Source organism: Gigantopelta aegis, chromosome 8 (assembly GCF_016097555.1).
Source record: "Gigantopelta aegis isolate Gae_Host chromosome 8, Gae_host_genome, whole genome shotgun sequence".
Lineage (NCBI taxonomy): Eukaryota > Metazoa > Mollusca > Gastropoda > Neomphalida > Peltospiridae > Gigantopelta > Gigantopelta aegis.
In genome coordinates, this window is record NC_054706.1 from 53,071,141 (window position 1) to 53,078,321 (window position 7,181).

Below are 7,181 nucleotides of genomic sequence, written 5' to 3' on the forward strand. Positions count from 1 at the left end.
TAAAATGTTAAGGTAAGATAGTGTTTACAAAAGCAGGATGTTTGTTTGTTTTGTTGGAACAATATGATGTCTTGATTGGACAGAAAACTCAGGATAGTCCCTTTAACGTTTATTTTCGATATTAGTCCTTACTTCAAATTATTAATCCACCATATAGATGGATATTTTAATACCGAAGCAAAACTGTTACATGTAAAGGCGTGTTCATTTATCATGGTATTATATATTGATATGGATAAACCGCACAAGAATAAACAAGAATAACATGGTTATACGAAAACGAAAATTAACTACATGAGAAAATTGAACACGACAAAATTTAAATGATCAATATATTACATTTACTAGGGTGAAAATGAATGAATAAAACGTGTAATGGCATCTCAGCATGACAAATACATCGGATATTGGGTGTCAAAGGTACATGAATAAAGTAAAAAAAAAAAAAAAAAAAAAAAAAATCAAACAATGTGTAACTGAGAATATTACATTTTGACGCCATTTTGAAATCCCAGTGTAATAGATTACAGGTACTGCGTGTAGACAAATGAAAACCTATATTTCTGAACTTGCCTTCTGCATTTTATACCCAGTTTGAGAAAATACGTTTTTGTATTAATAACAGATGAAACAGGATGGGAAGGCGAAATTGCAGCTTTAATAACATTATCAAAACGGAGAACTGATTATGCCATTCTGTAGTAATGTTGATATTGGTCGATTGGCGTTCTCTGGTGTTCTGTAACACAAGGATTACAACTGGTATATTCAAACACCTGATGTGTAATGTGTTCAAGCACATCTGTCATGGGCACAAAGTTTTCCCATGACGCAAATTCTCACTGCTAGAGCACGCGTAGTGAGATATGGTGGTATTATATACTTCATATGGAGATGATATTCACCATATTTGACTGGAACTACGAAACTGACGCTGTGAAGTGTATACTAATCGGCTTTCACCTCCTGCTGTGGACTAAGTTGTGTCTGATCACATCGGTACTAAAACATAGCCACGCTCGCGGGTCATGCGCCCTTCGGAGTATCCGGTATGTGTTACTACAACGAGTTTTCGATCAGCTCCACTTGTCGGGCATTCAAATTACTCGTTGGACTAAACAATATCATTAATCTCCGGTTAAAGTACAATGGTGGTAATTTGACCACTTGTGCAGAAGTGGAAATCGTGGGTGAATACTTGGTTGAGAGCACACGAATGGCGACCAATGAAAAGTCGAGAATGCGCGAATGGTGGCCAATGAAAAAGTGTGTTACTTAGAAGTAGGTGGTTGACGTCTGTTTTTTGTTGTATTGGCGTGCCAACAAATTTAATAAAGCTTTACGGTCAACAGGTTATTTTACAATGCTTAAAATGTCTAGCCTAAGTCAGAGGTTGTATTCACAGCAAGCGTGCTTGAACATTCCTTAGACATAAACACGTTAACTTCCAAAATTTTACCTGACAGTCTTTTGTGGGCTAAGTACATACATACATTTTACAATAATTATAATTTGTAATTTCTGGTTGATTTCATTCATAAATATTTGATGGAAAAAAGTCGTATGATATCGATGATTGACCAGGGCCATATAGCTGGTATAGCAACGGTCGTGGTATGCTGCATTCTCTCCTCCACCAACAACCCCCCCCCCCCCCCCCCCCTCTCTCTCTCTCTCTCTCTCTCTCTCTCTCTCTCTCTCTCTCTCTCTCTCTCTCTCTTTTTACTCTCACTCACTCCCTCTCCCTTCTCTCACTCTCACTCACACTCTCTCTCTCTCTCTCTCTCTCTCTCTCTCTCTCTCTCTCTCTCTCTCTCTCTCTCTCTCTCTCTCTCATTCCCTCTCCCATCTCTCACTCACTCCCTCTCTCTCTCACTCACTGTCTTTCTCTCTTTGTCTCTGTCTGTCTCTCTCTATATATATTTTTACTCTCACTCACTCCCTCTCCCCTCTCTCACTCTCACTCTCTATCTATCTCTCCCCCTCTCTCTCTCTTTTATTCTCACTCACTCCATCTCCCTTCTCTCTCTCTCTCTCTCTCTCTCTCATCTCTCGCTCTCTCTCTCTCTCTCTCATCTCTCTCTCTCTCTCCTCTCTCTCTTCTCTCTCGCTCTCTCTCTCTATCTTTACTGGATCTTTTTACTCGCTTACTCCCTCTCCCTTCTCTCTCTCTCACTCCCTGTTTATTACCGAGTCCGAGATAGCTTTAAAATGTCTTTACTTGTTTTATGTTTGTATGTATTACGGTCACAGAGCTGAGATAGAACTAAGAATGGAAAACAAGTAGACATCAAAATGGGTATTAAAAGGGCCAACGAGCGGGGCCGACGCCAAATAATCGTAAATAAAATGTGATAAATGCGTCGTTAAATAAAACATTTCCTTCCTTCCCTCTCCCATGTCTCACTCACTCCCTCTTTCACTCTCACTCACTATCTCTCTCTCTTCTCTCCCTCTCTCTCTTCTTCCTCTCCTCTCTCGCTCCTCCCTCTCTCTCCCCTCTCTTCCCTCTCGCTCTCTCTCCTCTCTCATTTTCTCTCCTCTCCTCACCTCTCTCTCTCTCCCTCTCTCTCTCTCTCTCTCTCTCTCTCTCTCTCTCTCTCTCTCTCTCTCTCTCTCATAAATAACTGCTGTAAGTCTAAAAATTAAATGGGGTTTTTTCATAGTATGTGTATCAAGGTAAATCGTGTCAGACCGATAAAGAAACCGTATCGCAATTGCTATTGATAATAGTGTTTCCCCATACATGAAATGGCAGGGCGCTCTGCCCTCTGATATTTTCATTTAATGTTAGTGTAGTGATTAATACCAATCCATGTCAGGGATTAATGGCTAGTGCCGCTTTTATATCCTGCTTTTAATGGCCCCGCTCGTTGGCCATTTTAATACCCACTTTGATGTCTACTTGTTTTCCATTCTTAGTTCTACCTCAGCTCTGTGACCGTAATACATACAAACATAAAACAAGTAAAGACATTTTATACCTATCTCGGTAATAAACAGGGAGTGAGAGTGAGAGAGGGGAGAGTGAGTGAGTGAGAGTAAATATATATATAGAGAGAGAGAGACAGAGAGAGAGAGAGAGAGAGAGAGAGAGAGGAGAGAGAGAGAGAGAGAGAGAGAGAGAGAGAGAGAGAGAGAGAGAGAAAGAGAGAAAGATAGCGAGTGAGAGTGAGAGAGGGAGTGAGTGAGTGAGTGAGAGAAGGGAGAGGGAAGGAAGGAAATGTTTTATTTAACGACGCATTTATCACATTTTATTTACGATTATTTGGCGTCGGACATATGGTTAAGGACCACACAGATATTTAGAGAGGAAACCCGCTGTCGCCACTTCATGGGCTACTCTTTTTCGATTAACAGCAAGGGATCTTTTATATGCACCATCCCATAGACAGGATAGAACATACCACGGCCTTTGATGTACCAGTCGTGGTGCACTGGATGGAGCGAGAAATAAATTAAAAAGAAGGTTAATTTTCAGTAGTTTACGATGTATTTTAGTATAAATAACACATTAACACGCTTTAATGTACTGTATCCCATACAGGCGACCAGAATGCACCAAAGACATCTGCGTGTTCTGGGTGAACGGCGGTTGCTCAACAACAAAAAATATCTGTCATAAACGCCCCCCACGCGCCCCCCCCCCCCCCCCACACACACACACTTTTCTTCACCACATAACGCCTATTACTACGAGTTATGAATATATTTAAAATTAGAAGGGAACTAGGTTCTAGAGAAAACTAAAAAACAAACAAACCAAACCCAGGCAAGTTGGAGTAAACAGCAAAGGAGGAGGCGCAACTTTGAAAAAATGACACCTTCAGTATATGGACTATTTCTCGCATATGCCCGGTTTTTGACGTGGGGCGTTGTGGGCGCTGAAGTTTACGAGTACTTCGAAGTGTGAGGGCGGAGGAGTATATCAGATTCACACAAGCACACACACACACACACACACACACGCGCGCGCGCGCGCGAGCATGCACGCACACACACACACACACGCACACACACACACACACACACACACACACACACACACCACACACACCCAGTGTATCCACGCCTAAACAGTTATCCGAGATACCATAAGTAATTTCAGTACAGATGAGAAACATGTCAGTTGTTAACCGAAAGACAAAAAGAAGTAATCCACATAAATTGTATGCATTAACATAGAACATGTATATTTATATTTGTATTACGGCTGTCAATATTTGAATTACTGGTAGAAGCGATTTGGCTCGGGGAGATTAAAGAAATCAACCGAACACCGGTCTTTATTTTCAATATCACATGTCAAAACATACACGGTAACATGCTGGAACTGGGTTTAGTTTTAAATAGTATTTCATAATGGTTACGTTCAAAGAGTTGCGGGGGTGGGGTGGGGTTGTTGTTTGTAGGTTTTTTAGGAGGGGGTTTTGTTTGGGTTTTTTGTTTGGGTTTTTTTGAGTGGGTTTTTTTGGGGGGAGGGGTTTCAATACATCTTTGTAAGTAGATAAATTTTCCTGTTAGGAGTGGAATGAATAAATGAATGCATGATCGGACGAATGGACGGACGGAAGGATGGATGTTTGACTATTCGTATGGGTGGAAGCTATTAACATAATATACACCTTAATAATAATTGGCATAACCTTAATAATAACTGGCATATATTAACAAACTGTACGTCAATTTAGATAAAATAAATGGTTTTCAAGTACAAAATGTAATTTATATTCAATTATATTACAACTACATTGTACTACATTCACAATCGAATAACAGACAAAACGCGTGCCATTTATTCATGCATGTCAGCAAAATAGGATACTGCCTTTTGTTAACAAGTATTTTTCAATATATATTGTATACGTAATTCAATATCCACTTAAGGCCTAAGTATTTCTTCAATAGTCTGTACATTGTCGCCCTCTACAGGCAGGTTAACGTGTCGCGGTAAAATAAAGAAACAAAAAATACCTTTTTTTTTTTTTTTTTAACTCGACACAGACATGCAGATAAGATTTAAAGATGCATGCTCCCCAACCCAACCGCAGTACAGAATTTATACTGTATCCAAAAAGTGAAAAAATCGACCTTGATAATATTGTTCATAGTATTTTACATGGAGTTTAAAAATATATATGATATTTCAGATTCTAGGTGGCGAACTTACTCTTTTAAAAAAGGATAATATTGTAGAGTATATTCTTTTCCAAAAAGTTTTAATAGAAAATTAAACATTGTTTTGGGGTTTTTTTAATTTGGGTGTCAGGATTTAGCACAGTCGGTTGAGCGCTCGCTTGAGGTAATAGCGTTGCATAATCGAACCACCTCGGTGGATTCATTCAACTTGGGGGTTTTCTCGTTCCAATCAATGCACCACAACTGGTCAAAGGCCGTGGTATGCGCTTTCCTGTTTGTGGGAAGTGAATATAAAAGTCGCCAATAGCCATAAATACTTTTGTGTCAAACAAACACGGGGAAGTGTTCCTTCAAATAAATTAGACAATATTACACTGGTTATTAAAACACATACGCTTTATTAAACGAACATGTGGTTTCTGTCAACTATGACTTCATTCTGGTGACAAAGTGCGTATCATGCCGCTGTGCTCGGTCGGTAACCTTTTGTAAGCGATATCGATCTCCGTTATTGAACAGCTAATACTTCAAAATCGCAGACGACATTTTGCATTCCCTTTGTCGAACAGTTCGTCTGGGGAAGATAAAAAAAAAAAAAATGTTTTAAAAATATTGTCTGTATAGAGCACAACAAAATATCAGCACATAAAATATAAAAGCAAGCATATGAAACGCACACCCAGGGAGGTGAACATTTCGACAACCGAGGGGTGGTTTTACTGAATTTGATTTACTTTTTTATTTTTCCATTTCTTGGATATACAATAAACTAATAAATATATGCGAAGAGACAAAACATGGCAGCAAAAGTAACGGGTTTTTCTTTTTCTTGATTGCTTCATATCAAGGGCTAGCTTGGGATTTTCAGGTAGTGCGCAGACTTTTTCGGCGATGGAGTAAATCGCTATTGGCTGTGCCCATACACGCATTTACATCATATATTTTAGTTTAAAAAATATATATTTGTAATCCGAGGTGGTACGCAGATGCGTACCAGCGTATATGGAAGATAGGCCCCTGCATATCAATCGAAAACAAACTATCACAGGAACCATATCTGCTTCATGTGTTAAGTAAAATGTTATATGGACTACATTTGTCTCTCATAACTGTATATACATGAAAGAAATATTCGATGTGAGAAAGTGATGTAGCCTACAGCAAAAACTATGTATGTAGGTATCCTGTATACATATGTATGTATTGATGTATGACTATCTATATATTGTATGTATGTCGAGGTTGACTGTTACATACATAGATATTAACGCACTGGCGCATGGAATAATTTAATCCTTTCTGGCCTCACAAATTGTCCCATGCCGTAGCTGGGACTCGAACCCATGGCACCAAATCGCCCGCATCTTGAAAACTTACCACGATACCTTTTGAGCTGTTGAGACATCCATGTATGTATGTATGTATATATATATATATGTATGTATGTATGTATTCACATATAGATAGGTAAATCGGTAGGTAGGTTGGTAGGTTGGTAGGTAGGTAGGTATGTGGGTAGGTAGGTAGGTATGTGGGTGGATAGGTATGTCGGTAGGTAGGTAGGTGGGCGGGTGGGTGGGTAGGTAGGTAGGTGGGCGGGTGGGTAGGTAGGTAGGTAGGTAGGTAGCTCGGTCGGTAGGTAGGTATAGAAGAAGGTAGGCAGCTACGTAGGTAGGTAGATAAGTAGGTAGGTAGATAAGCAGGTAGGTAGTTTCGTAGGTAGGTAGGTATCTAGTTTGGTAGGTAGGTACGTAGATAAATACATAGGTCGTTAAATAAGGTATATAAGTAGGTAGGTGGGTAGGTAGATAGGTATGTAGATAGGACGGTAAGTACGTAGGTAGACAACTAGGAAGATGGGTAGTCAGCAAGTAAGTAGGTAGATGGATAGTAAGGCAGAAGTCAGTAAAAATCATTAATTAATTCCTTGTTCGTCATTTACGTGCTGTTCCCCTGTCTACTAGTGTAGATTCGTCCGGTCGATGATTCGATCATGTCACGGCTTTTTTAATATTATTATTTCTTTGCTCTGGAAATCAGAA